Source organism: Lissotriton helveticus, chromosome 7 (genome assembly GCF_964261635.1).
Source record: "Lissotriton helveticus chromosome 7, aLisHel1.1, whole genome shotgun sequence".
NCBI lineage: Eukaryota > Metazoa > Chordata > Amphibia > Caudata > Salamandridae > Lissotriton > Lissotriton helveticus.
Genome location: NC_136068.1, coordinates 1,889,578,056 through 1,889,605,855, shown reverse-complemented (window position 1 = coordinate 1,889,605,855; position 27,800 = coordinate 1,889,578,056). Strand labels below are relative to the sequence as shown.

Here is a 27,800-nt window from a genome sequence, read left to right as displayed (position 1 = left end):
ATTATTGATTGAGGTCTGAGCTGCTGAATTAAAAAGGCTGGAAGCTTAAATTCGCATCCAAATACCTGTAGCCGACATGTTTCACTGCCCGTTAGGATTTATGGCAGATTCATCAGGGTGAACACTCTGTTGCTGCACCCACTTTGATTGTCTTTAAAACAGGAAGCTGCCGAGTTAAAACAAAAATACATACAACATTTTTTTGAAGAATCCATCTCTGAACCCAAAACTTATTAGATCCAATTTATGACCTCCACCAATGAATTAAAAATTACACATTTGTGTAAACCACTTTACCCTGGAACAGCTATGGTCAATCGTACCAGCTGCACAGGTAGTTCTCCGCCTTACTGTTGGCTGTTGTATCTACTTGTGCAACATATAGGGGAAAACCAGTTCAAAGTTAAAAGAGAGTGGAATACCCCAATCGTCATTGTTTCAACACTCAGCTGATGTCACTCACTGGAGTCATAGTCATACCGACTCCTGATTAAACTGACTGTAAACTCAATGGAGTGCAATTTATAACTTCGCCGGTTTGATCACACACACAGCAACTGTATACATATATATCTCTGTAGCTGATTAGCGCCACCTCATTCTCGTATTCGATGAGGTCCACCAGATTGCTTCACCCAGGTGGCAACGCAAATACTGACCCACTCTAGTGGCTGCACGTATGTTTTATGTGCTATGCAGCCATTTCTCGGTTATTATGTGATGTTGTCATTGATCTCACCCACCCAAATCAAAACACCACATATGACCGATTTTTAGTGCCAGTAAACCTTTTTCGACCGTCTCATGCCCCCGTTTTTTCTAGAGCATCCAGACACCGGGGAACAAAACCGGGTTACTGAGTCAAAACGCTTTTTTAACTCACAATAGTGCCGGAGGACATTATTTAGAAAAGAAGAAGAAAACGAAGGACCATATCCAAAGGTTGTGTGCCCCTGTTTCTACTCGAACGTCAGAAAACGGGCAGGACCGCTAATGAGTAGAAATACCTCCCAAACACAAACGAGCCCTCTCCTTACCATACAGTTAGTGATTTCCCTCCGTAAATCATCCCAGGAACATGCCTACGGAGCAGGACGCGCAGTCTTAACTCGTCCAAGCCCCGAGCACGTGACATCCGAACATGTGGTCGGACTGCTTTCGTCTAGCGTGGAGAAGTCGGCAAAGATTAAACAGATGACAAACAAATGCAGTGGCCATTTCGAAGTGGTACTATTTGTAAATGATTTAGTGAATGCTCAAATCAATGCACCTAAAGGAAGTGTGTGCATCAAAATTATCGCTCTTTCTTATATCTCAGTCATGGAATTATTCCCTTACTCGCTTCCCCATTGGTATATGTTAATGATTTTCCGAGTGATTTTAAATATTATTTGGGGATGGGCTAAGTCATTCTTGTCCGTAGTGAACACTCAGACCTACATCTATTGTAGGATGTGATGAAATGTGATTTAGTGTTCTCAAAACCAACTCTCTATTTTCTAATAGGGGCCCAAAACAGCGCCAATGACAGACCAATGCAGTGGCCATTTTGGAGTGGTACTGTTTGTAACTGTTTTAGTGGATGCTCAATTCAATGCACCTAAAGGGAGTGTGTGCATCAAAATTATCACTCTTTCTTATATCTCAATCATGAAATAATTCCCTTACTCGCTTCCCCATTGGTATATGTTAATGATTTTCGGAGTGATTTTAAGTACTATTTTGGGATGGGCTACGTCCTTCAAGTCCGTAGTAAACAATCGGACCTACATCCATTGTAGGATGTGATGAGGTTCAGATGAAATTCAGTGTTCTGACAACCAACTATCTATTTTCTAATGGGGGCACAAAAACCAATTAGCAGTTACATACCTGTATATGGTGGGGGAGGTGCTCATGCTTTGCTTGCTAACATAGGGTAGGATGTGGGATAATCAATATGGGCCTCCTCAAAGATGGCCCATAAATACGTTCTTTCCTTTGACCTGTGTATTTGTTTTGGATATGTATTCTCATATGTTCGATTGCTTTAGTGCCAAAAGTTCCTTCTTTATGCCAGGGAACTATGTATGCATTTGTTTGTGTGTCACATTCTTGCTGAAAGGTATTATGTTTTTTAGCCTGTGTGGGTAACCTGGTCTGCATATGCTTTATTGTTGTTGCCATGGTAGGTAGGTCTTGTAGTATTAGTGGTCAAAGTACACCCTAGCTAGTTTTTGGGGAAACTTTGTTTTTGATCTAATCGTGGGGAAAATGCATGGGGTATACTTCTCGTAATTATGTTACTATGAGCTCAGCGCTATCTGCAGATGCATCAAAAATTCAATATGAGCATTTCATCAACACAAATAGCAATGCATGTGAAAGGTTGCACCATACATAAAAAGTGCAATTGTCAATATAACAGTATCTGAATGATATTGACTTTTGGCGTCAAGTATAGTTTGTGAGAAATAGTAGCAAACATTGAATCATCAACAGAAAACTAAATACAGTTTGCAATCATTAACAACACCATAAGATCACATATAATCTACATCAATGTCAGCAAAACAGGCAGAGAAAAAAAGATGATTTTGTCAAAAATCTCTTAGCCTGCTCCTAGTGCAAGCCATGCTATGGACAGGGAAGGCTCTGTGCGTTACACAGCAATAAGTGAGCCTGATAGTCAGCCAATATCAGCTCTGGGACTAAGGTTAGCAGAAAAAGGGACTAACTCGAGAACTACAGGCCTCTCTTGACCATACACACTGTTTTACCCAGTTTCCCAGGTCAAAATTATCTTCTCTAAATATCCTAATCACACTCTATACACAGCCAGGGGTCTGCATATCATCTTTATCACACCTAAGGGTCCAAGCACCCAACAGCTCTCACTCCTTTCTGATACCCATGGTGTTCAGAAAGCATTGCCACTAAGAAAACCTTGTAGTCTAAAAAATGAGATTGAGATGCCAACTCTGCCCAATCAGGATAGCTTTGTCACAAAAATAGCATCTTGGGAGATATAAAGGACTATACTATAAATATTCACCTTCCCTAGTGTGCTGACTATTGAAAATCGGTGACTTCTGCAGGATCGCCGACAAGGCCGCCTTACAACTACTCACTTAGGACATATAACATAAGTATTAAGCCAGAGATCTGTCAGTGGGAGCACTCTCTGTTTATCTTTTTACACTTCTCCCTAGTTTGCCATATATCCGAGGCTTTCCTAAGGTTCTGATGTAGTCTCTTACCCTCTTATAGCTACTTTAGGACGGACTTCTGACCCGCGGATTCAGCAGTACATCTAATCATTTGTGGTGGCTGCTCACCTTCTTTGATTTGCAAATGTAAATTCATCCTGGTGGGGTCTCCTTCCTTTAGCTGCAGTCGGGTATGAAGTAACAACCAGCTCTGTTGGTGGCTCACCAAAAGGTTGTTCGAATATGACTTACCTTAAACAAACAAGAGACAAGAGGCATTTTGTAAAACAGAAAAAGTTTGTGTAATTAAACAGTGCAGCCGGGAGAAAATTCACAGGCACAGGGTCTGAGGACTGTCTCAACTTACGTTCAATCTCAAATGGTTTTTTATTCAATTCATTGAATGACATAAACAGCTCCAGCTATCCTTTTTTGGTAAGGAATGTGAACCTCTGTCTTTGGTGTAGTAAATTCATTTATTTGATAGGGAATCCAGGTGGGCCCCAACCTTATGTGGACCCAATGCAGCCAATGAGTTACGTGTACAGATATCCAGCATAGGGAGTGCGTGATCACTGCGTGTACTGTGTGTGCTGTGTCCTGATTTGCCATATGTTCCTAACTTTATGCTGCATCTTATGTTATGATGTTTTTGGAGCGCGCATACCCCTCTAGCAGTGTGAGCTTTATTGGAGCCAATCTCCCTGGACCATTGTGGTGTATCTGCGCCTATCAGTGGGATTAATCTGGGATTTCCTGATTTGCCATTTGTTTGCCAGCTACATGCCACAGCCCCTGCGATCTGTCAATCAGTGATCTCAGGCTGGATCTCAGAGCCTTCCTAACTATGTATTTCTGAATCAGGTTGATGTGGTGTTCATGAGGGGTGAATTTGTTGATAGAGATTCAATTTTATTTTTATACATGAATGTAGTTATTCATATTGACAACGGCTTGCTCAATATTTACATGTCAATGTCTTTATTATATATTATTTCATGAGCCTTGTATGTGTACTTCACTCTTTGATACTTTCCTAATTAAAAAAGGGAATTTAGCAATTTTCCAATGATAGTAAATGATTTGTGATGTTTAGAAAATGGCATTAGATAACATTGGGTTATTTATGGATTTCAAAATAACATTCAATAAAAATGCAAACATTTATTATTATTATGCATCTTTAATCTACAAATACTACCTCCCTTTATGCATCTATAAACCTTGCATGCACTTATGGATCTATAAATGTATTACTTTTCTTCTATTTCAGGAGAAGGAAAAGAGGTGTGGCGCCGCGGCTAGGGTGACTGACTCCGGAATCTGGGGATCACGGTTCGATCACCGGCAGCAGATTAGCCCAGCACCATGTGACTCTGGGCAATAGCTTGCTTAATCTTCCCGACGGCCCTCAGTGCAGAGACCCTTGCGGGTGATTGTGCGCTTTACAAATGTGGATTTATTTATCATTATTCAGCATATCCAATGCACTACCCTATTTCACACCCTATAACGCTCTCATTATATCCTCTACCCCAACTTTCTGACTCATCTCAGACCTCTTTCTCCTACTCTTTCCAATGCACTACCCTATTTCTCATCCTAGTCCTCTATATATCCTCTACCTCCACTCTCTCAAATATCCCAAACCCCATACCACTACTATGATGCCCCCCAAAAAACCTTGTCAGGCTTGTTTACTATTCCAATCCCCCAAATCAAGCCTATATAAACTATTCACTCTGACTCTTCCCCCTCCACCTCCCTTTTACCCATCCCAAGCTTCTTTCTACTACTCTGAGCGCTAAAACATCCCTCCACTATCTTTTTCAATTCAGATACCAGACTGACATGTCTACCACTCAAATTATTTTCATATTTCACTATCCTAGTTCACCACTAATCCTTTATGGGTACCGGAGTAGCGTGCTACTGGCCAAAAGAGCTCTTCAACACCCCATCCGGGATAGCAAGCACTATATAAATACAAACCTATTTCTCTCCTCTATCCCTCCACTAGCCTTCTCAATCCAAGTAACTCACTAGCATATCCACCACTCAAATTACTTTAGTTTTCCACTATACTAAATCACCACTAATCCTTTATGGGTTCCGGAGTAGTGTTCTACTCGCTGAAAAATTACTTTGACACCTCACTATATAAATGCAATTACAATACAATACAATACAAAACAATAGAATTCGGTTGTGTACGCACATCACACTGCCAAGATCTTTATGCCAAAAACAACACCAATGGTAGAGCTATACATTCTTCAAACAACACACACGCACAATATCCCCCCCATTCCAAACCAAGCAACACAATAAGGTCATTCTAGTGTCAGTGTAAAATTTAAGATGACATTGTAGACATTCCATAAAGGGGAGGAGTGGTATCTTTTTGTCAGAATCCATTACAAACATTAGGTGAAATGTGAAATAATAGGAATGGTACATAAATGTGTATTGTTTTAGTTAATTGAAACCATAACAATTTGTCACCTGAATAAAAAAGATCAACAATAAAAAGTTGTCATTATCCTTAAAATTGTAAAATCTTTACAATCTCAGTTAATAATATTCAAGTATATACAAGAGTATGTAACATACAATTAATGGGTTCCAAACATTAGTTAATCCATGTTCCACTGTACAGTCAAAAAGGTTACATTCCAGGCGTAATTCTGAATTGACAGACGATCTCACTTAAGTTCAGAGTGGCATTGAGTTTTTTGTATTTTGGGGCAATAGCTAGCTGTTCTGCTTTTAATGCCCATTCATGAGAGTTAAGAACCTTTATCAATTGACAGTTCATTAAAGTATCAGTTGGGTCAGACCTGCTTTTATAGGAGATCTGCAGGTCCTTATTCTTCTGGTAGTGTATTCCTCATTAAAGTGACTAGTACATTTAGAAGTTTGGGACATACACAGATTAAGTGGATGAAGTCCTCTTTTTTGCTGCCGCATAGTCGGCATTCCTTCGGCCAATTATGGACCCAGGTTGGCTGATCAGAGATGGAAGGTAGTTCGCCGAAACAAAGGGTCATCAGTTTTTGCTTTCGATAGACCAAGAATGTGATGTTTAGATATGGTGCTGACACAAGGGTCTTATAGTTGTTGATCACCATCCAAGCATGCGGTCTCTTGCTAATAATGTTTTTGTCACTTAGCAAGGAGAGGAATTGTGCAGTTACATTAACCACATGCGCGCGGCGGGTTTTCCCGCTGCGCGCTGAAGTTTTAAAACTCCGCGGTTCATGACGAGCTCAGCTCGTCATGAGCGCACGACAGGTAAACCTCATGACGAGCTGAGCTCGTCCTGAGCGCAGAAGGGGTTAATGGATTTTTTGAAAGATGGGTAGGTCAGGTTGGTGTTCTAAAGCTCGCCTGTGCAAGTTTTTAATAATGCTTTTTGGCGATATTGGTTGTATGAAGATTTTTTCCCTTTCTAGTTCCTCCCTCAGAGCTATGTTCAATAGGGAATCTTCTTTATTTCGTTTCAGTCGGTACCATTGCTTAATGGTTGCGTACATATTCCCTAGCGTTTCGTTTGTTAAGCCAAATTCCTGTCTAAGCTGAGCTGGAGATTTTGACTTATGTATCTGAAAAACCCTTTTGTATGTTGAAACTAGCAATTTGTCTTTGTAGAGCAATAGGTGAACGTTGGAAGCATTTTAGCCGCTACTACTGCTAGCAAGTGTTTGTACGATGGCCCCTTCAGTTTTATTGCTAGAGTCCTGAAGGCAAACGTTAGTGCATTTGTGTTTTGAAGCATGTATGGTTTTTGCTCTCGATGGTTCTGCCTGTGGTCTATATAAAACCCAGGTATTTGTAGTTAGAAACTTCTTCTAACAGGTTGTCCTCAAGTTTGAGTTCTGCTTGGCCATTAGGTAGTTGCTAATTAGCATTGTCTTGTTTTTCAATGTCTTTATTTCTAGTCTATTAGCTGTTATATATTCCAACATGCCTGCGAGACACCTGAGAGGGACGATCTTGGTTAGGCTCATCAGGACTACGTCATCTGCATATGAAAGGTGCAATACAGATAACGTTCCCAGTTGAGGTAGATGGGAGTTGATCTTATTGAGTTTGTGTACCAGGTCCACCATAAAAAAGATTATAAAGGTGTGGTGCCAGCACGCACCCTTTTTTCAGCCCTTTTGTGGTAGTCACTTTTCTTGTTAGTCTTGAACCATCTCCCAGCTTTGCTCTCATCCATGTGTTGGAGTAAAGAAGCAATATTCCTCTGAAAATTTTCTCGGGAAAGTTCCAAGAGTTCAGCTTTTCCCATAGGATGTGACGATCCACACTGTTGAATGCAGCTTTAAAACAAAGGTGCAGATGTTGTTTTCTGCATTTGTACTTGTCAGCAATCAAGGAAAGTGTTAAGATATTTGTAATTATCCCGATTCCTTTTCCAAAACCTCTCTGATTGATAGCTCTCAAGTTAAGGTTATTTGACCAGGTAGTCAGGTCTTCCAGGATCAGGGAAGAATAGTATTTGCTTCTACGTCCAGTAAAGCAAATAACCTGTAATTTGACGGGCATGTTCAATCGCCACATTTATAGATTGGTGAAATTATAGAACCTTACCAGGTCAAAGGAATTTGATTTAAATTCTCAACTTCTTTAAAAAAGATCATTATTCTCCTACAACTGAAATATGGGGCAAGTTTGAAGATTACTTGAGGGATGCCATTTGGTCCTAGAGCACTGTTTTCTAGTCCTTTCTTTGTTATTCAATTTACATCATCCAATACATAGGCAGACCTGTCAGGTCTTGCCCTAAAGATACAAGCACTGATCTCAGCGCCATTCTTGTGTGCTTCGTACGCTGGCAGCACAGTAGTGAATTGTTGATACTTAGTGCTGTTTTTTACTCTCTGAAGACATTGTCATTGTTTTTTAGTTCCACCTGGTCCCGATGATTTATGCGCTCTTTTTCCTTGCCAGCTGGGAGATTCGGGGATTTGGTACCTGTAAATCTTTTTGTACATTTGAGGCTAGGGATTTGACGGGCCAATTCAGATTGTTTATTGTTTCCCAAAATGTACTTGAATTGCCCAAAAATTGTCCTCACATCTTCTTTTGTGTTCTCATAGCTTCTTTTGCATAACTTCCTTAGGTAACATGTGACTTTCCAACCTGCGGGGCTCTGCTCTGTTCTTTTGAGTCTCCTGACAGCTTTTTTTGGTTCTCGTTTCAGTGTGAGGACCTCGATTGGTAATGGCGTGTTGTTATTGTATTGAGACGCCTGTTTTGGTTTGCCAGTCATGAGTGTTGTTAGTCTCTCTGTGAAGTTTACCCAATCTTCTATCTTAGTTAGACCGATATTTTCACTTTCTATTTTGAGCATCTGTAAATGGGTTTAGAACTTCTCGACGTTCTCTTTTGTCCATTTTCAACCGTTAAAGGTAAATTGAGAAAATGCATTCCTCTGTTGCTTGACTAGTCTGGTGTTTTGGTAAGTGTAAGTTAAAATAAATATGTTGATAGGAGTGGTCAGTTCTGGTGGTAAATTCAATAACAAATTGAGTGAGAAAAGGCATTAGTGGTAATGATATTGCTCTGTAGTCAAGCCTTGATCGCAACTTCCCTCTGAAAAAAGTGTGCTTTGAGGGTGTGTCTTCTGATGTTCTGCCGTTTATGACTCTCAAGCCAAGGTATTCGAGCTTTTTCACCAGATGTTGCCCTACGAGATCAAAGGGAGCCGCCTATTACTGGAATTGAGGTTGTACATTTTAGCACTTCTTGTCTGCAGCTAGTTTCTCATCTTCTTCTAGTGCGTAAATTAAATCTGAGTTGAAATCTCCGGTTACGACGATATCCCAGAAAAGGTTGGTGCTTCTTATGTCAATGATTATGGCTGTTAACAAGTGTTTGTGCCGATAGATGTGCATAGGTGTTAATTAATAGCACGACTCTTGGTTCCTCTATGGCTGGTAGCGAGAATTGTATTAATGGCACGTTTGGTCCAAAGGGGGCTATCTGCTCTGATTAAATGTTAATAGCTGTTGACACATAAACTGCTAGGATACCTTTCGGATATCCGTGTCTCCTATGTTTCTCACGTGGTGTGTTAAAATGTGTATATCCTACAAGAGGAACCTACTCCAGTGCCCACGTCTCCTGGAGGGCAATTATATCGCATGTAGCCATTTTTTGCTCCAGCTATGTTCCACCAGAGAAAGTGAAATAGTAATACCAGAGGAACTGTATTAGAATCCTGTGGAGATTCTGCTATCATGATCAATGGAGATTCTGCTATCATGATCTGTGGAGATTCTGCTATCATGATCTGTGGAGATTCTGCTATCATGATCAATGGAGATTCTGCTATCATGATCTGTGGAGATTCTGCTATCATGATCTGTGGAGATTCTGCTATCATGATCTCTGGGGTGTTCATTTAGAATGCAAGACTGCATAAGTGAGCCAGGGGCATTAGAATGACATATTAATGGCCCTTGAATTCCCAGAATTGAAACTTTATGCTTCAGCCACTGAAATAACCAACTAATGAGCAGAGCTTTCTTAGAGAGGCATAGTGTGTAGTATAACAATCAGAATTCAAATGTGTATAGTAAAATGAATGAATGTATACAATCTAAGATCTAAAAAAAAATTCTGAACAATACAAATCATCTAAAGCCAGGTCCTTTTGCCTTCAGGCATGAAAGAGCTGCATCCATGATTTTTAACCAGGCCTGCTGTCATTTAGAGAGGCTATCTTCTTAGTGCATTTGACATGTCATCTATCAACCAACAGCACTCCTATTTATTTATTTTTTTAAATAGTGGCATTAGCCATCCACGGCGTTCAGGTAAAAGAGCTGGGCAAGTGCAAGCAATATGTATTGACGTTTCAAGTTTATAATTCCAAAGAAGACAACAGCATTCGAGGGAGTCTTTGTATGCTGACCCTACTTGCCTATACTCAATTAAAGGAGTGCAGGAGAAGCGCATGTGAAAGAAACCATGTTTCTCTCAAGCGGCAAGCTTCTATTAAAAATGATCAGCAAACCACCCCTGTGTGGGCACTTGTGGGTAACCTCTTTTGTGAAAGAAACTATGTCCCACTCTTTTGGTCAAGGGACAGGAGAGATAGTTCGCCAATTCCCTACCAGGAAGGCTCTCTGTGGTGTAATCTGCATTTTCTTGTCTTTAAACTCTCTATGTCCCGTGCAACAGATAAACTTTTCGACAACCTGTTTGGAACCACTAGTGCAGTGGTTCCCAATCTTTTGACTCCTGAGGACCCCCATTGAGTCACGACTAAAAGCAATTTGAACGATTTAAATTTCAAATATTAAAACAGTGATTCAACAACAATTAACACATGTGAACACACAAAACAAATACTCGCATTTCTAAGGATTTAAGTATTTTATATTGAAAGAATTTGAAAAAAATGAAAAATTTTAATGGGAAGGTTGGTACTGCATCTCTGTGACTAACGTTTAAATGGTTCGGTTTATTTCGCAGTATGATGCACCCGACAGGGCCATACTGAAAACCCAAAGCAGCATTGGCAACTGTTTTCAGATCAGTCCCCGTATGGTGCACACCAAGTTCAGTGAGTGAGCCTGACCACTACATAGAGGGCTTTGGGAGGCTCTCCCACCAAGAAAAAACCTTTTAAGCAGCGTCAGGACAATGAAAGACCGGGGAAAAACATGTTACTAACTTGTATCATGCAGTTTGCAAGCAGCTCTTTGATAACAGTTTATAGGTCACTGTGCTAGATTACAATTGTCACTCATGAACTGCATAGTAACAAAAGAATCTCTGTGACAAAAGCAGTAACGCACTGACCTATGCACATAAATTACTGTTTTTTAAAATGCATAGTACACTTTCTTTGCAGTAGGCATATTACCCCTCTGTGCTACATTAGAGAAGTCAAAGCTGGACAAAACTCATCTCTCTCCAACAGGTACATTAATCCCTGGCATTATCTTGACACTTTTATTGTTGCTCGAAAACTGCTAATTATACAAGGAACTTTGCAGTGCTTTTAAAATTGCTGCTGAGGACCCCCCAGGGTCATGGACCACAGTTTGGGAAACACTGCACTAGTGCTTCCAGGTGCAAAGTATGGAGGTTGATTTTTAAATGTCTTTAACAAGGTAACTATCACACATGACCGATTTAACGAGTTCACCAAATTGTGTCTTTGAGGCTGAGTTCCTTAGCAGGTTCCCTATGGTGGCTGGCAAATTGAAAATGGTGAAGTTTTTAAGTTTGAACTCTTTCAACAGTATTGAAGCACTGCGCTTTGTCATTACATGACACAAGACAAGGTGAGACATACTATTAAAAATAAACATAATAAATACACAATAATCCACTTACCTCAGCCGGTCTTCTTCATGCCTTGCCTGACTCATTGATATCCACACCTCACGAAGAGTTGAGCGGTGCATGTGGGACCGTCAAAGTGAAATGAAAACAACATGCATCTTAGCCAATGAAAGAACTCCTCTCATGCTGATTATAACAGTAAACAGCATAAGAGCAGCGCAAGGATTGGCTGTGACCGGTGACCACAGCACTCCATCTGAGAACGATGGGACTGTGTCATTGCTCCCCCAACTTCCTGACAGTTATGTCTAGGAAAGCCTAAACTGCACATTATGGGTAAAATACTGGCCGACCTGACATGCGCAGTCCATCAAACAAACCTAGCTGCTGGTCTCAATAAAGCCACGCCTACTGTCTGCTGCACGCTGCAACTGAGTGTGGTGGCATACATACAGTTTGTATATATGGTACAATGCATTGCCGGATGTAAGCAATGGATGCAATCAGGGGATCAACGCTCTTTGTAGAAACTACTGCGGTGTATTCCTCGCCAAACACAGGATAAAAAAAATGGACTCAAGTCTCCGCAAAGGTTGGTGCAATGCATATGTTAGACACATTTCATTTTCAAATGATACCACTGCCAGCACTATCAGTGGAGATCCACATGGCTAAAGAACAGTATTTCATAAGCTTTTTCATTAGAGTATCCCCAATTTTCCATGTTTTGCTTTTACAATGTACTAAATCCGTTGATTTGCTGATGTTGAATACCAACTTCTTCTCTTTATTAAATGTATCGAGTGATAGCAGAGAGTTGTGGAGACCCGAAGCACTGTGGTCGAGGATGATTGTGTCATCTGCATGTTGCAATGACTGAATAGAAGGAGTGTCTAACCTTGGGTGTTGGATTCCGTCCACGATAAAGGCATCTGGTAAACTTGCCATAAAGATGCTAAATAACCGCAATGCCACAAGGCAAGTATAACAACTCTTAGGCCTTTTTACACAGGACGCCTTATTGACATTGCAGAGAACCTTGAGAGTGATCCTGCACGTGGCTGGTGGCCATAGGATTGCTTTCAGAGTAGGCATGATGGTGTCCCATTGCACAGGTTAAAGAGCATTCTGGCTGCGTGGTTTTGTACTATATATTACCTCCTATAGAGATTGTAGGTGGCAATGTAAACATTGCAAAAGTGGGAAAGGTTCACCTTGAAGTAATGAGAACATTTTGTTGAGTAGAGCTAGCTGAACATAAAACATTTGACTACTAGTTTGGCTTATGGAACAAACAATAGCTTACTGATGATTAGTTTCCTCAGACATCTGGCATGAGGATTAGTGAAGCAGGGTGTTCTAGAGTCCAGGAGAACAATAAATTGGTAATGAGATTCGATCAATCTTTCTCATCATGAAGATCTTACATTCATGCATATCTAGGTAGCACTTCTTCAACCAGTGGCAGCAAATGTCTGAATTCAAGCTGGGATTGAAAATATGCAAATGTCCACATCGGTTCAATGTTTAAATATCGATAACAAAAATATAGTTAACAAAAATATAGATGTAAAAATATCGACTACAAATATATCGAATCCCTATACTTAAACAGGTAAGTACAACAATATCGACTCAAAAATATAGATGTAAAAAATATCGACTTTAAAAAATATTATACCTTAAATTAAATAATTAAATATTATTAATATTATTAACAAAATAAATTAAATTACATTTATATTTTAACTAATTATAACAAATAAACTTAACAGTAGGGAAAGCGTTGGATAGCGTAGGAGTAAAAATTACTATTCCCACTCCAGAGAGTGCAACAGTAGGGAAAACGTTGGATAGCGTAGGGGTAAAAATTACTATTCCCACTCCAGTGAGTGCAACAGTAGGGAAAGCGTTGGATAGCGTAGGAGTAAAAATTACTATTCCCACTCCAGAGAGTGCAACAGTAGGGAAAGCGTTGGATAGCGTAGGGGTGGAAATTTCTATTCCCACTCCAGTGAGTACAATAGTAAGGAAAGCGCTGGAACACAAAACAATAAAAAAAACCTATCAAAATATTTATTAAATTTAATTTCCAATATAAACATAATTAATGTATACATTTAAATATATTATTATTAACAAAGATGATACAAATTAATTACACATTATTTAAAACTATATTATCCACCATACACACATAACATTAATTACACAATTACATTTAATATTTACTAATTAATTAATTTAAATGAATGTATTTTTTTATTAATTAATTAATTACCAGCTTTCACACCATATACACTTAAAAACACCCCAACACACACCTAAAATTAATTACACATTTACAATTAATAATTAATTTAAAAATTATTTATAATTTAATCAATAATAAATTAATTAATTACCACCCTTCACTCCATTTACACGTATTAACTCCCCAACACACACCTAAAATTAATTAAACAATTAACATAATTAATTATTAATTGACTAATTGAAATTAATTAACAACTAATTCTTAAACTATTATTAATAAATTAAGACATTAATTAATCAATTAATGTTATATAATTAAATTACTTCCCACCCTATTCCCCTATAAACCCACAAACCGCTATGGAAGTAATAACACAAAATTAAACATAAAAAACATTATTAACTAATACAATTCCAAAACATGTAATAAAATAACAAACAATTCTCTTTTAAAACACTAAAATACATAACATTATTAATAAATCGATATTTTTGTAAACTATATTTTTGTAAACGATATTTATTACAACTATATTATTGTCATCGATATTACTTACCTGTCAGTCGATATTCTGGTCAAACTATACTTTTTGTTGTCGATATTTGTTCCACTCGATATTTCTGCAGAGATATTAATGTCAGACGATATTTCTACGTCGATATTCCTAATCTGCACCGTCCACATCTACTTTTTACTTTATGAGAAGTTCTTCCAATTTCCATTCATTACTATGGAAAAAGAGGCACGAAAGGGATAATCCTTGGGTAATGCCACATACCACTAGGTAAGTGTACATTTCAGTTTTTCTCATCATAACCTCTTGCCTTCAATTGGATGGGCAGAACAGCATCCATGATACAGTGGTTTGCACTATTTATTTCTGCCAATCCAATTTACCTAGTCTCACTATCAAAATTGTGTGATCAACAGTGTTGCAAGGTGTGCACAGATCAAAGAGAATGAGTAGTTGTTTTTTTATCTTTATTCATTGAGAGAAAGAGATCCTTCCTTATGTTTACTATGAATGTGTCAGTCGCCCTAAAGGGTGTAAGCCCACAATATTGATTGCAGGGAAGACATTGTGGTTCTTCATGCTTCTGGAGGTCTTTTTGCCTCCTGTTCCAAGATCTAGCATAAGGAAAGTATGTTTGAGATGGGCCTGTAATTAGCCTGGATCTTGGATTCAGCTTTTTTTGGGGGGTTTGCAAGAACTGTTGAAGTGAGAATATAAACAGTACACACTTGTTCAGATACAGAGTGCTTAGTAGGGCCATGCAGTTGGTAGTATGAGGATGCAGTAGTTTTAGAGCACATTCATAGACTTCTACAAGGAATTGTTTTTACATCTCTCTAAAAGCTAGGGAGGTGGGATTTGGTGGATTTGAGAGTGGTGGGTATGTTGGTAAGATTGATTGGAGGATTCTGAGAACTTTGTGGACCCTGTCTGATGTTTATTCACTAGGTTTGTGGTATGAAGGTTGTATGTGATGATACAATATGATTTTGCTGCTGAATTTCAAATTGTCTTTTGGTCTTGGTGAGCTCTGTTGTAGTTTTTAAGGCTAGTACTCTGACTCATAAATTGAAGTGACACGTAATAACAATTATGTTGCCCATAGTTCGAAAGAACTCCTTCACAAAGTTGCAATTGTGGCCAAGCCTAAGAAGAGCTGACATTGGTTGATATCCCAGCAGCTGTGCATCTGAATGAGGAGTAACTAGTTTCAGTGACGAGCAGGTTGGTGGAATCAGCTAAGACAATCCCCCTTCTCTCTTGAACTCTTTATTTTTCATAATGAATTTTGCAATGGAATGTGTGGGCTGTTAACTGTGGTAGTGGAAGTGTCCCCAACCATGTCTCCATTAATTAGGCTGAATATGCATCAGATGTAACCTGATAAGATGTTCTGAGCTGCAAGACCTACGGGTCCCTGAAGGGTCACTTTTGCAGAGATCTTTTTAATTATAGCCATGTGACGCTTCTGTGCTCATGGGGTAGTGAGTGAGTGTAAAATTGACTATTGATTATTTATGCTGAATCCATTTAATAGGCGGATTCCTGTGTCAAACGTCAAAATAACAGATGGTTGGAGCAGCTCAAAGATTATAATGGCCTTAAGTAGCCTGGTGTTAAACTGTGTGGTAGTAGTTTGTATTTATTTGGCCCGAAAAACATTTATATCCTCTACTTAATGGGGACCTGTAGAGCATTGCAGCGCCCGCTCACCGAGGGGTAACCAACCTATGACGAAACATGACATCCCTTGGGAAATGTGAGGGCAACAACTAAGAGTCTCTTTGAGTCTTCTATCTATTACGTAGACCAACTTTTTTCCTTCAGGAACAGCAACCCCTCACCTTGATTTATGCTTTACGTGGAAGCACAGACACAACCTTTTTCAGCTCCCAGTCCCCTTTCTTCTTTTGCTGAAGTTTTAGAATGATATTGCCATAAATGTGTGTAAAACAACTATTGCACAAAGTTATGCTCTTTTACTGTCAATTTTTTCTTGTGCACATTTCTGTCTCCAAATAATATCAAATTTCTAATGGCAGTGTTCATTTGACAGAATCAGTCTTTATGGAAAGAAGAATTGGAGGAGTAATTGGTTTTTACTAGCTATTAGGCTTGCTTTTGTTTTTATAGATACCAAACAAATTATAATATTAACATGTATAATTGTGCCAGGGCACATGTGTGCAATAAGTCCTATAAAAAAACATGAACATTAATATTTGTTGTTGCTTGCTTTTTTATCTTTGAACTCTTCATTGATGCTCAAGGGTCCTTTTCCAGAAAAGCAGTTGCATATGTTGGGCATTCCTCCAGGAGCCTGAGGGTATGGTTCTGTGTTTTAAGGGACTTCAGGGGCTGGTGTTAGCCCCTGAGTTTGTAGTAGACCTAGGCAGCCAGTAGTCAGAAGCTGCTTTCCCATTGTCAGTGCTAACCTGCTTAAGCTAACCTTAACCTAATTTGGGGCAGTGATCCTCAGTCCCAGTGCTATCCAGAACCCTTTAAATGGTGTTTGTGGCTGACTGTGTGGTCTAGTGACATGATGCACAGTCCCAAATAAATTAACTGCTAGCACACTTCAGCTTAGCCCCCACCACCCATCGATGCACCTGTACCTGCCAGGATCTCAGAAGCCAAAAGGCAACTGGTGACTGACAATAAAGAGTAGTAAAATACTAGAAATCTGCAAGCTCTTTTCTCCTCAAACAAAGACAAGAAGGTAAACTCTAGCAGCTCCAAAACATGATTCCGGTCCAGGAAGGACACGGCTTGGCAGTTAGGGCTGGACTGTTCCCATGAGGCACAGGGTCAGATTGATATGCAAATGGCCATGTCTGAACTGGGGTGGTGGAGTGAGCTAAAGAATAATGCTCCGTCCATCATCCCCTTTGGTATCGCTTTGTTCGCCCTAAGTTGGCAGGGTATGCCCAGACGTGGGTCCCTTGCTCACTTTGCCACTGGATTCAAGTTAGTCTGGCTGATGAGGGTTATGAACCCAAAACCAGTCCCAGGTTGCTTGTTTCCGGTCCAGGGAAGACATGGCTTGGAAGTTCGGGCTGGACTGTTCCCATGAGGCACAGGGTCAGACTGATTTGCATATGGCCATGTCTGAACTGAGTGGTGGAGTGAGCTGAAGAATGATGATGGATTAAACCAGATCAGTTGACTGGGGGTGAGTGTTTGATTTGCTCACACACTCTGTCCATCATCCCCTTTGGTATCGCTTTGTTCGCCCTAAGTTGGCAGGGTATGCCCAGAGATGGGTCCCTTGCTCACTTTGCCACTGGATTCAAGATAGTCTGGCTGATGAGGGTTATGAACCCGAAACTAATTCCAGGATGCTTGTTTTTGGTCCAGGAAAGACATGGCTCGGCAGTTTGGACTTGACTGTTCCCATGAGGCACAGGGTCGGACTGATATGCATATGGCAATATCTGAACTGGGGTGGTGGAGTGAGCTACAGAATGATGATCGATTAAACCCAGATCAGTTGCTGGGGGTGAATGTTTGATTTGCTCAAACGCTCCGTCCATCATCCCCTTTGGTATTGCGATGCATAGCTATGCGTCAGTACCAGGATGTGACACCTTCATATTAGATGAAAAATCATTGTTTGACCATAACTTATTCATTTAAAAAAAATGCATTAACTTAATCCTCTGTTTTTCTTTTCAATATGTTGAACTGGTAGTACTATGCTCACAGGCCTTAATTACAGCATGTTGAAAAAGCCAATACAACAAGTAGTAATGAAGTTTTTTTCACCCAATGCATTTCTGGCTTGTCGCCCTTCTTCAGGGGTAACTGTAAAGCATGAAAAAACAGCACATCAAGGACACTTTAAGGGTATGATTTAAATCATTTTTGTTAAAAAGAGTCTAAACCTATAGCAACGCAAGGTAATTTAATCACAGAAAACACTATAATTATAATGTAATGCCAAGAATCGAGTGAAAACCTATCCAATACACAAATACTACCTCCTCCGTGATAAAAGTAAATGCAATAACTTGATAAATAACTTCAAACAATCAAATTAACTGTTCAAACACGGAGAGTTAACCTAGCAGCCGCTTTATGCGATCAGTTAAGAAGTTTGAGGTAGACAACGCTGTAATGAAGCATCTCGTCGGTTTCTCTGAGTTATTAATTGCATTTACTTTTATCATGGAGGAGGTAGTATTTGTTTATTAATAGATGGGATATGTACAACCATTAGTTGCCATAAAAATCCAGGGATCTCCAAATTTGAAAAATTAAGATGACCGAGATAAGTTTTTGGGACGAGTAAGCTTCAGAGTCCTAATCACAGAATAGCGTCAACAAAAAATTCCACAAACTAACATTATTGTGTTTGTTTTTATTTTTTATCAATTAATAAAAAAAGTTTAAAATGAATACATTATGGTCAAATGATGATTTTTCATCTAATATGAATGTGTTGCATCCTGTGCCTGAAGCATAGCTATGCATCAGCCATCATGTTTTGGATATTCTCTGGTGTTATGTGACACAGCACACACCAGGATTGCATCCTAAAAAAGAGTAACCAATGGATGAACATTGAGTATACAGGAGTGTGGATTGCCAACTGACTGAAATTCTAGCAGCTGCCATTGTTTGGTCTAATGATGCTCCTAATTCCTCTCTGGCTATGACAAAAGATACACACAGCACGTTTTGCAAAGAGTTACTATCTCTTTTTCAGACATCATACTAGGTCGCTATAGTCGATGTGACCATGTAAATTCTGTTTATTACATAGATATTTATACCATGTATAACCTTCAGGATTAAGACATAGCAAGTTGACCTGCAATTGCACTTAGTTCCAGGTTACTCAAAAACAGTACTTCTTATTAGCCTTTACTTTTTCAAGGTCCTTTTTCTCATACATCTTTAACCATGTATTTCTCTGGTTGCCGGTTCTGAGGTTTTGGCATTTTGGTATAATTTTGTGTACTAAATTGTTCTCTATGTATATGAATTGGAGTGATACATTTATTGTGCTGCGTTCCTGATGTTTCTTTTTAGCTGTTTCCCTACAACTATTTACACATTTTCACAAGCCAAGCCTCCAAGCCTCCGATCTCCACCTATACACCTTTGAACTCAACTTTCTCAACTCCTTTTTCAACACGGGAACACTGCCCTATCACCTCAGCCACCCCGCGACCCTTCACCTCTCGCCTCTTCCCCTGCCCCCATGTCTCCTTTCTCTAACTCACCCCAACCCCGGGGTTCATCTCTATCCATGGTCTCTCCCACCCCCCCTCCCCTTCCCCCGATCTCACCTTCCGTACCCCCATCTGTATTCTTGATTCCCAACCTCCTCAGTCCACTAGTGCCACTACCTCCCCCACTACCCCTAACGCCCAATCCCTCCAAGCCCCACTTTCCCCTTCACAAACCCACCCAATCTTGAACCCAACCTCCTCTCCTACCCCCGCCTCTCTCCTCCCCATACTAATAATGCAGTTACTTCTACTCCCCCATCTCCCTCTGAATTCCTCCTCACCCCACCCTATGATTCATTTCTGCCTCACCCTCCCCACTTAACATCCCCCTCAGCCCCTTTCTACTTCCCACATCCCCCCTCCGATTCCTCCCTCCCACACTCCCCTGTTCTCCCATGCAACACAAAAGACACCAGAAACGCCACCCCTACGATCTCCCTGTCCTGTTCTCCAAACCCACCACCCAACCTGAACGCCTCATCCCCGTCTATCTCCTGTGCTCCCGCTCCAACCAACCTGAATACCTCATCCCCGTCTATCTCCTGTGACCCCGCTCTTCCCAACGACGACCATTACCCTCTTCACAACCCTCCCTCAGGCTATCCCCCCGTCCTCCCTTCTATTTCAGACCCTTAGACCACTCCTACCCCTCTAACTTCATTAACCCTATAGAACCACTTCACTCCTCACTTCTTACCCAATCACTCCTTAATGTTGAACTTCTCCTCTCATCCCTTTCCATTGAACTCACCTACCTTAGAACTGATGTCTCTCTCCTCACTAAAGCACACTCCTTGGTTCATGCCCACACATCTATACCCTCGCAATACACCATCCCCACTTCTATACACTCTTCTATTCACTCCAACATCCCTCCCCTCAACACCCCTATCAACTGCCCACATGGCATTGTTGCCAACACCGACACTGTTGCCAACACGACACTCCTCCTGGTGCTGCTACCAATACCGACATTCCCCCCTGCCCACCCCTCCCCTTGAACGGCTCTACCCTATCTGAACCCACTGAAACTACCAAAATCATCCCCCCCTTCTATGCCATCACGCCCCTTACAAGCTCTCTCATCTGCCCACCTCCATCCATTCCCTCCACTCCCCTTGAGGTTCTGTGATTTTCGACTTCGCTTCGTAGTCAGCCGCCATTTTGTGACAGCCGCCATTTTGTGTTGCCCTCACTCAGGCGACACGGCGAACATGATGTTTTTGCCTTTTCAGCTGCCGCCTCTCCTGTTAAAAAGTAACCCTTTGTCCTTGTTTAAGAAACCGATGTCAGGGACTGGCCGAGTTAGTTAATCCATGTCTAGACTGATTGATCCTTGTCTTAGTTGGCTGTTTGGGTCTCACCATTCTGCCTTCACTATTCTCTCCGTGTATTCTCTTGTTACACAACTGTCCTTTGAGGCTCGCAAATACGTCCTGCCACCTGCAAATTGAATTACATGAACTAGCATTGATTAACTTGAGGGGAGGGGAGAACACGGGGTCTGAAAGAAAGGCGTATACAAGATACCCGATAGCTTGTTTTCTAACCTTTCTCATTTGTCAGTTCTGTATGTTTTGGGAGTGGGTATTGTAAATATGTACTGTATAAAAGATTGTTCACCACGGAAGGAAGTGGCAGTCTCCTGAGAACTTACCATTGGTGTACTTCTAGGACCACTGTGCTTAGCTGCAGCTAATAAACCTGATTTTCTACGCCTAACAGAGTGGCTCGTGTCTCCGTCTGATAAGGCAGGTGAACCCGGAGATATCAGGCGTGCCCTGCGCCGCTAGGCCCATAAGGCCCAGTTCACCAATTGGCGTCCCAACGTGGGGCGACTTCAGTGGTAGCGGTTCAGCCCGAAGATCGTGAGGAGCTTCGCAAGAAAGTTCTGGAGGATTCGCGAACCACGAGAGCGACCCCTGTATGTCGAAAGTGGACCGAAGGTCTTTTTCAGCACGGCTACTCCTTTCCGACGGCTGCTGACGACTGCTGCCCTGACTGTCGCCCTGCCTTGGCCCCCTGGTGATGATTGGTATCGCAAGACCTTAGACAAACACCTGTTGGCGTGAGAAAACACTTAGTTAAGTATACGTGGGTAGCTCCCACTATTTTTGTTTTGGGTTTTTATTCGACAAATGCATTGGTCGAAGCCGAGGGGTAAGTACGTTTGTACTGTAATAATTATCTTAAACCCCTTGAAGTTTGAGATTAGTCCAGTTCGTTACGAAATGCCTGGACTTAGTAAGTTTAGGAAATGTTGTAGTTTTAGTTGTAACAGGGATTCCCAGCTCGAGGACTCTTGTCCAATTCCTCCGGTTGGAACTCCCACTTATGTGCTCTATTCTAAACATGGTCTTGGTCCTTTTATTTTTAATGAAACATGGGTTCGATATACGAAGAAAGATGGTGTTCTGCAGTGGCCACAAAATGGTAGCTTTGAGCCTGACATATTAGACAATTTGGAAGTGATTCTGTTTAAAAGAAAAGCCCGGCCGGCAATGTTTGACTCTTTCCGCCTCTGGCGTAAGGAAGCCAAACAGAAAGAAATTAAACAAGCAAAAAAAGATAAGAAGGCGCCCAACAGTTTAAAAATAATGAAACTGATCAGGTGATTGAAATCTCAGAACAACAGCATCGTATGGCGATAGATAGATGTTATCCAGTGTTGCCTCCTCCCACAAAAAGTAAAGATCTTGATGAAGATCCTTTAATGTCTCATTAATTGAGATTACCTCTACCTTATGTATTAGGTGCTAATGCAACCCCATTACCGCCTGTTGTGCAGCACCCTGTTGTTCAACCAGTTGTTCCAGTTCCTCCGCAATTGCCTCTTCCAGTAATTCCGTCCCCGTTTCCTTTGCCACCGACTTCCGTACCTCAGTCTCCTTCACCGTCAGTTTCTTTTACTACTGATAGTTCTTCCCCTGCTGTGCTTAACACAATGTCTCCAGTCTTACTGTCTGCTTCTCCTACAGCTCGTCAACGATTGGTTGAGACCGTTTCCGGTCTTTTGTTAACTTTCTTCGGGTCTCTTAATTTGACTCCTGCTTCGTCCCGAAGACAATCCCGTAGTCAAATTCCGGATTATGACGAACAAATTAGGTTAGATTCTCTCACTCATAATTGGATCATGAGTGGTCCACAGTATAGTGTGCGTGATGTTTTAGACACTTTTCTTCAATGGAATGCGCCTACGCAGAGGTATGTCTTTAATGTAATGTGTAATATTCTTATCAAAGCATGGGGAGATATGGATTTGGATTTACCTCCTCAGGGTTTGTTCAAGATACAGGACCAATTTGATAAGGGACTTATTGTGGATTCTGATGTAGAGCATGCTGTCCAAAAACGTGTTACTTTCCGGTCTTCCTTTTTCTCTCAAGCTCCTCTTAAACCTGATCCTGCGGTTCGGCGTAAAATGAAACACTATCCTATGTGAGAAGTACCTCCAGTATGGAGGGAAGCGGATCAGAATTCTGTTCCGCCTGTCCCTGCTCATTTTCAGCATATATGGGTACATGTCAATTGGAAACGATCTGAAATTTTAGCGCTTAAACAGTCTCTACCGGACCCTCGTAAGAATCCTGCTGGGTATTATAAAGAGTTGTCCCAGACTGTTGATGCGTGCATTATGAATTTGGCAGATATTGATTTACTGATGGGTAAAGCAGTCCCTCAAGCATTATGGGCTCGGATTCGTAAGGAAGATCCCGATCAAGCTTTGGGTGGTACTTGGGTTGCTTTAGCTGCCGCAGATGCGCTACAAGTATGTGGTGCTAAACCTGATGCTTTGATCACTGAATTGCCTGGTAGAATAATAGCTCTAATGAAAACGATGATGCCTGCCCTCCGAGTTAATTGGGATAAGTTAGCTGCTTGTAAACAGAAGAAAGATGAGAGTGTCTCTGATTTCTTTACTCGTTTCGAGGAAACATTCATCGACCATAGTGGTCAAGATATGAGTACGGAGGGTGGACAGCGATTATTTGTGGATACATTTGTGTTTAATTTACTTCCTGAATTATCACATAAATTGAAATATTCCGAGAGTTCGTGGGCCGTTTCTTCATCTGCCCAGATATTAGCTACTGCTCAGTATTACGAGAACAGGGATAAGGAAGAAAAGGATAACGCAGAGAAAAAGACTAAAGAGTTGAAAACGAAGGTTTTTTTGCAACAAGCTTATCCCCCTCGTTCTGCTCAGATTCAATCACAACAGCCTCCACAGTTTCATAGATTGTTACAGAAACCTACATCGTTTGTTCCACAAGCCTTGTTGGGTCCTAATCAAAGTGCCTATTGTAAAGAGGAAGGTCCTTTCAAGAATAGTTGTCCGGTTTTATTGCAACGTAATGGTGGACTATCAGGGCCACGAGGTCGTGGTGGTTTTCAGTCAGCACCCAGGGGTAGAGGACGAGGTGTGCCGTCTCAAGGACAGCCTTCCTTACCCCCACAGAACACTCTGAATTATTTTGATCAGCAGAATTCTCAGTCTGCACAGTATTACAATGATGATTATTGTATTGAGAACAACAATTCTGACTTCTCCACTAGCTAGGACAGCCGTAAACAAAGCAAGGGAGTGGTATCAGTTCCAGTGGATCAGGATGGGCCTTATGTTAACGTTGTTACATTGGGTGTTTCAGAGCCGTTTCTTTTGGATACTGGTGCAATGAGAAGTTCTATTATTCACTCCAAACTCCCTGGGGCACGTTTGTCTGGCTTAACAAATGTTTCTGTAGGATTCTCTGGCGCCCCAGTTAGCAACCCAGTTTCATGTCCCTTACCCATTTCTATTGGTCCTTACAATTTGGAAGCCCCGCTCATTTTAGCGACTGGTTGCGGTGAGAATTTGTTGGGCTTGGATTTGTTGAAACGTCTACATGCAACGTTGTATTGTTCCCCCTCTGGTGTACATCTTACGTTGGGTGATAAATTGATTTCTCCTATGTATCTGTCTAAAGATCAACTTCCACTTGAATTGCGTTAACTTCCTGTTATGCTTTGGGCCACGGGTCCAAATGATGTTGGTTTGCTCAGAATACCACCTTACTTAATTACTGTCAAGCCAGATGTTCAGTTGCCACGTATTCCTCAATAAAAGATTTCTAGCGACGGTGAAAGAGCGCTGTTGGCTATTGTGCATGATTTAGTTCAGAATGGTGTCATTGAAGAAACGAGAGGTAACGTTTGCAACAGTCCTATTTTGCCTGTTCTTAAATGTACCCATCCTTCTAAGCCACCTGTGTATTGTTTTGTGATTCATCTTCGAGAGGTCAACAAAATTGTTGTCCCTCAGTTTCCTGTTGTCCCAGATATTACTGCTTTGCTCACAATGGTACCTGCTTTGGCTGCTTGGTTCTCAGTTATCGATCTTAAGAATGCTTTCTTTAGTATTCCTATTGCTGAGGAAAGTAGAGATCTCTTTGGTTTCTGTCTTGGAGGCCGAAGCTTTAGATTTAAACGTGTACCTCAAGGCTACTGTGAGAGTACCTCCATTTATAGCCAAGCTTTGAAATCCCAATTGGATTTTTTCTCTTTGCCTTCCGGTGCTACTCTTATTCAGTATGTGGATGATTTATTGGTGGCTGCTGATTCAGAAGATGTCTGTAAAGATGCGACAATTTTGCTTTTGCGCCACTTGTCTGATTTACATCATAAGGTGTCACCCTCTAAGTTACAATATTGCCGCCAAGAGGTTACCTATTTAGGTCATATCTTGTCAAAGGAGGGAAGGCGATTGACTCCAGAACGTATTCATGCAATTTCATGAATGTCTGTACCATCCACACAAAAGGAAGTGCGTGCCTTTTTGGGCATCACCTCTTATTGCAAACAGTGGATCCCGAATTTTTCTCTACAAGCTAAACCTTTGTTGGCACTTACTCTGAAAGACACACCCCAACCTCTTCCTTGGACTGACGAATGTCTCAAGAGTTTTTCTGATCTACGTACTGCTTTGTGTTCTGCTCCTGTGTTGGGTACTCCAGACTACAGTAAGCCTTTTACACTCTATGTGCATGAACGAGAAGGTTGTGCATTATCAGTTTTAACACAACAATTTGGAGACAAACAAAGGGCATGTGCCTATTTTTCGGCTAATTTGGATCCAGTAGCCAAGGCATTACCTAGTTGTTTCAGAGCAACAGCAGCAGCGGCGATCTCTATTCGTCAATCTGCTGGATTGGTATTAGATCATATAATTGTTGCTATGGTACCACATGCAGTAGATACTCTTTTGAACAGAACGAAAACGCAACATCTCACGAGTGCTCCTTTATCTGGGTATGAGTTGACGCTTTTAGCAAGTCAGATATACATCAAACGATGCAATGTTTTGAATCCAGCAACGTTGTTACCTACTCCAGAAGAGGAGGATACACAAAATCAGCATGATTGTCTTCTCCGAATGGAGGAGGAAACTAAGGGCAGAATAGATCTAAAAGATACACCACTCGTGGATCCAGATGGGACCCTATGGGTAGATGACTCGTGTTTTAAGCTTCCTAATGGTGATACGACTGCAGCCTATGCTGTTACCACTTTGTATACAGTAGTAGAAACTGCACGTATCACACACAATTCAGCACAAGCAGCTGAGTTGATTGCACTGACAAGAGCATGTGTGTTAGCAAAAGGAAAGAGAGTGACTGTTTACACCGATAGCCAATATGCCTTTGGCGTGGCTCATAGTTGCGGTCGCTTGTGGAAGGAAAGAGGATTCTTTACTTCCCATGGGGCTAAAATACAGCATGGTCAGTTGGTTACTGACCTTCTTGAATCACTTTCCTTGCCTATTCAAATAGCAATTGTAAAGTGCAGTGCGCATAAAAGGATCACTGATGATGTAGGTCGAGGGAATGCATTCGCAGATGAAGTAGCGAAGGAAACAGCGAGAAACGTTAAGAGCCATATGTATGTTGCAGGCCCTGCAAATTGGGTTAGAGAAGGAGGTATGTGTGAAGACACAGTGGAAAGTGTGAAAATGATTCAAGCAGAAGCGACTGAGAAGGAATTAAGCAAGTGGAGAGAAAGTACGGGAATGTTGGATGAGACAGGATGTTGGACAGAATTGTCGGAACACCAAAGATGGTTGTTACCAGATGCCTATGTACTAACTGTAGGTACTATGGCACATGGTCCAGCTCATATCAGTGCAAAAGGAATATGCAAGCTTTTGGCTCCAGTATGGCAGAATGAAGGTATTCCTAAATGTGCAGAAAATGTAGTGAAGCATTGTATTGTTTGTTTAATGCACAATCCAGGAAAGGGAACGCCAACTCCGGCAAGTCATTTTTCTCCCCCTACGTATCCTTTTGAGGTTTTACAAATAGATTACATCCATATGGAATGTTCCAACAACCTCAAGTATGTCCTTGTGGTGGTCTGTGCCTTTTCCAGATGGATAGAGACTTACCCCCTAAAGGATAATACTGCCTTGTCCACTGCCAAAGTCCTCTTGAAAAAATTCTTCCCAAGGTTTGGTTTGCCGCGCATTGTCTGGAGTGACAATGGAAGTGAAATTGTGGGTCAAATTATGCAGAAGGTGTGTGCGGGTCTTGGGATGCGGCAAACCATCCTCAGTCAGCGGGTTTGGTAGAGTGCTATAATAGCACTCTCAAGCTCAAATTAGCAAAGATTCAGGCCAGCACATGCCTTGCTTGGCCTGACGCTTTACCTTTGGCACTTCTTTCTACGAGAACAACTGTGCATTCTCGTTTAGGACTTAGTCCCTATGAGGTCGTTTTCAGACGCCCAGCTAATGTTTGGGGAGTCCCTCGACCAAAGAAATATTCTGACATTTTATATCCATTGTTGGTTGACTACTTGCATGACCTCACCACTAAATTACGTGTTATTCATCAACAGGTCCAGAACACTTTGCCGGAGGCCTACACAGATCCAGGTCACTCTATTTGACCTGGGAATTTTATATGCGTGAAGAATTTCCAGAGGAAAAGGAATCTGGAACCTCGCTGGGGGCCGCCGAGACAAGTCCTTTTAACAACACGTACAGCTGTGAAAGTCGTGGGGAGAAGAACTGGGTCCATGGCGTGCACTGTAAGAGGGTACCCCTGCCTTTACTTTATGATCAGTGGGTTCAAGAAGGCATTGGCGATAGTGAATGTGAGAAAGTACCCCGATTTGTACCTTTTAGTAGTGCACGCCTGAACTGGACAAGTTCTGAGAAAGAGGATGATGATGTGCTACAAGAAGCTGTACCACCACATTTAAGGCTGGATACGGCTAACCCAGAGACTTTGTTTAAGGACTAAACAACACCTGGCAACACA

The 27,800-nt window shown here is 41.2% G+C and overlaps 1 long non-coding RNA gene across 1 annotated transcript in view; it reads left to right on the top strand.

Annotated features, from left to right (window-relative positions):
• Positions 1-5,690, top strand: part of LOC144767826 (uncharacterized) — a 103,314-nt gene extending 97,624 nt beyond the window's left edge. Inside the window, exon 3 of the long non-coding RNA XR_013598352.1 lies at positions 4,462-5,690. This is a non-coding gene — a long non-coding RNA (uncharacterized LOC144767826). The remainder of the gene's footprint in view (positions 1-4,461) is intronic.
• Positions 5,691-27,800: the final 22,110 nt, after the last annotated feature.